Source organism: Ursus arctos, unplaced genomic scaffold (genome assembly GCF_023065955.2).
Source record: "Ursus arctos isolate Adak ecotype North America unplaced genomic scaffold, UrsArc2.0 scaffold_25, whole genome shotgun sequence".
Lineage (NCBI taxonomy): Eukaryota > Metazoa > Chordata > Mammalia > Carnivora > Ursidae > Ursus > Ursus arctos.
The window spans coordinates 23,496,671-23,500,290 of NW_026622930.1; the positions used below are offsets into that span (position 1 = coordinate 23,496,671).

At 41.7% G+C, this 3,620-nt stretch overlaps 1 pseudogene; it reads left to right on the forward strand.

Moving 5' to 3' along the window:
- The first annotated feature begins 2,297 nt into the window (after nucleotides 1–2,297).
- LOC113270417 (cyclin-dependent kinase 1-like) lies at nucleotides 2,298–3,395 on the forward strand (annotated as a pseudogene).
- The last annotated feature ends 225 nt before the right edge of the window (nucleotides 3,396–3,620 follow it).

The window sequence follows — 3,620 nt, forward strand, 5'->3', positions numbered from 1 at the left end:
TTTGGAAAACCCTCGCTAAGCCTCACTTTGCATATCAGCAAAACGGAGAGCATATGCGAGGGTTGTCATGAGACCTAAACAAAATAGCACAAGAAGGGTGTAGCATGGCGCAGGGTACTCAGTAAGTGCTCAACAAATGCTGTGCACTTGTTTATTCATTCAAAGAACCTACCCGTGGGAAAATTGAATGAGCATCAACCGTAAAATTGACAAGAGAATTAGTATTCCCCAACCATAAGTCAGAGCTCCAAACCTTCCCGATGGGTTCACTAAGCTTGGCTGAAATTTATGTAGTGCAAAGCTTAGAGGGCTTAGACCAGTTTTCCTGGAGGAAAATTAGAACAGACTTTTAAAGATCTTCTGATGTCCAGGCTAACAGTCAAGTCTTTTGACTGCAAAGCTCATCCCCGCCATTGTTGCCAATTTGGAAAAATCTATATCATTTCTCACAAGAAGCCAACTATTCCCAATCGGGGCTCCTTTTCTGAACATTAGATCTGAATTGATTTATTTTATCCCTAAATGCATTGGGCCACAATCCTGAATGGATGGATGAAGTCAGACCTTCTATTTTTAGCAGCTGGCTCATTCAGTCCATTTCCCTACTATAAATACCTACCTGCACTTGTGTTAAAGTAGAACTCTTTGTCATCTGATTGTCCCAGTCTAGATTAGAGGAGGAAGGGTGGGGGAAAATGCCAAATGGGATAGAGGACAGAGAAAGAGGGACTGCATTGCTCTAGGCTGCTCACCAGCTATTTTCACAGACCCCCAAGGTCCATAGCTGACCGAATGTGGGAGAAAGCTAAGAGATTCTAGCCCTTTTCCACCTATTTCCTTGAGAAGATGGCAGTTGTTCAGGTCTTGGTGGAGCCAGGCAGGCTCTCTCCTATCATCTCATCTACTGGAATTTTCCTTTTCCCAGTCTCATGTCTCAGTCCCCCGTTCAGAGCCTATGGATACTGACCCTAGCTTCCAAGGCAGTTCAAGAGAGGTTTTTTAATGCTTGGTCTTAATGCTCTCAAGTGAAAATAAGTTTTCATAGAATCTCATACCCATCTCCTTGGAGTTCCAAAGAAGGAGACGCTGAGTTTTCACCAAATACTGATCAAACCCTTAATGAACTCAAAGCACTAAAAGAAAGTAGTCAGGCCAGAATAGATGAAGGAGTGGGAGCACTGGGCAGCTGCCTGGTGCACCAACACGTAAGGAAAGGTATGCTCATCTATCACCAGGGTGCTGGGACACCACTCGGAACTTAAGGCAATGGAGGAAATAACATCATTTCCAAACTCTTCTCTGAAAAAGTAAAAGGAATACCATAAAACAATCCTGGAGATGTGACTAAGACCCCTAGGAGCCATGCTTTGGATTGTGAATATTTATCATTTTAGGGTAGCCAGGATCTAAACGTTCTCCCTACGTTGAGATTTCTACCAGGAGTCCTCCCTCTCCATTCCTCCCCTTACTACCCCAGTTTTCAGCTGCTCCAAATTAAAGTTGAACAAATACTTGATTTGAACAAAAATACTTAGTTTTTAATACCAATAAATTGACTCAATGAGGCAGGATATTATCAACGTCCATCAAGATTCCCACATGTCATGGTCTGGACACTTTCCCCAAGGATCTGAGAGGGTTACAAAACACACTTGTCCACCCACATTCAGGCACCAAGGGACCACTGTAATTCAACATCAGCCAATGGGCAGTAGAGTCTCCTGGTCTCCTGAAGATGCACGAAATGCAGATATGCCTTAAATAATAAAAAAGTGACAAAGATTCATCAAATTTTCTAAGAACAATTCAGGCATGATGACCAGGTAGGGTTTATCTCAAGAACACAAGGTTCAAATGTCAATCACTGGGGGCGCCTGGGTAGCTCAGTCGATTGAGCGTTCAACTCTTGATTTTGGTTCAGGTCATGATCTCAATGTCATGGGATCAGGCCCTGCATCAGGCTCCACGCTCAGTATGGAATCTGCTTGTCCCCCTCCCTCTACCCTTTCTCCAGCTCCCACTCTCTCTCTCTCAAATAAATAAATCTTTAAAATATTTTTAAGAAATCAATCAATGTAATTCACCATATTAACAAAATGAAAAAAAATGATTATCTCAATAGACTCAGAAAGATTAAGAAAATGATTCATAATAAAAATTCTCATGGCTCTCAGAAGTTTAAGAAAGAATGACATAGACAAGGTAGCTGCCACAACTGCCTCCACTATGACCCCAACCTCCCCAACCCCACCATCACAGAATAATAAGCCAGGATTCACCCTACCTATTGGGTAACTATGGACTATTACACCAAAATTGAGAAAATTGGAGAAAGTACCTATGGAGTTATGTACAAGGGTAGACACAGAACTACAGCTCAAGGGGTAGCCATGAAGAAAATCAGACTAGAAAGTAAAGAGGAAGAAGTTCTTAGTACCACAATTCAGGAAATTTCTCTATGAAGAGAACTTTGTCATCTAAATATAGTCAGTCTTCAAGATGTGCTTATACAGGATTCCAGCTTATATCACATCTTTGAATTCCTTGGATCTTAAGAAATACTTGGATTCTATCCCTCCTAGTCAGTTCATGGATTCTTCACATGTTAAGACTTATTTGGGTCAAATCATACAAGGGATGCTGTTTTGTCACTCTGGAAGAGCTCTTCACAGAGACTTAAAACCTCAGAATCCATTGACAACAAAGGAACGGCTAAATTGGCTGGTTTGGACCTTGCCAGAGTTTTGAGACTACCTAGTAGAATATATATCCGTGAAGCAGTGACACTCCTGCAGAGATCTGCCGAAGTATTGCTGGGGTCGGCTCACAACTCCTGCTCCCATTTGGAGTGCAGATACCATATTTGCAGAATTAGCAACTAATAAGTCACTTTTCCATGGGGATTCAGACATCGATCAACTCTTTAGGATTTTCAGAGCTTTGGGCACTCCCAGTCACGAAGAGTGGCCAGAAGTGGAATCTTTATAAGACTGTTAAGAGCATATTTCCCAAGTGGAAACTAGGAAGCCTAGCATCCCATATCAAAAACTTGGTTGAGGGGCGCCTGGGTGGCACAGCAGTTAAGCGTCTGCCTTCGGCTCAGGGCGTGATCCCAGCGTTATGGGATCGAGCCCCACATCAGCCTCCTCTGCTATGAGCCTGCTTCTTCCTCTCCCACTCCCCCTGCTTGTGTTCCCTCTCTCGCTGGTCTCTATCTCTGTCAAATAAATAAATAAAATCTTAAAAAAAAAAAAAACTTGGTTGAAAATGGCTCGGATTTGCTTTCAAAAATGTCAGCACATTGGCAGGTTAATTGCACCAAACAAGTTTCTGGCAAAAAGACACTGAATCATCCATATTTTAATGATTTGGACAATCAGATTGAGAAGATGTAGCTTTCTGACACAACGTCTCCGCACGCGGTCTCAAGAACAGATATATTTGTACTGCTACCTCTATTTTTGTCTTGTGTGCTCTTTTCTATGTTGTAAAACTTAAGCGGCACTTCATCATCTAATTTCAAAAGTGTAACTTTAAAATGTAAATATTGTTCTATATCAATTTAAATATAGTAACTCTGTGCATGAGTGCATATCTCACTGTAACAAGTATTTGTTACT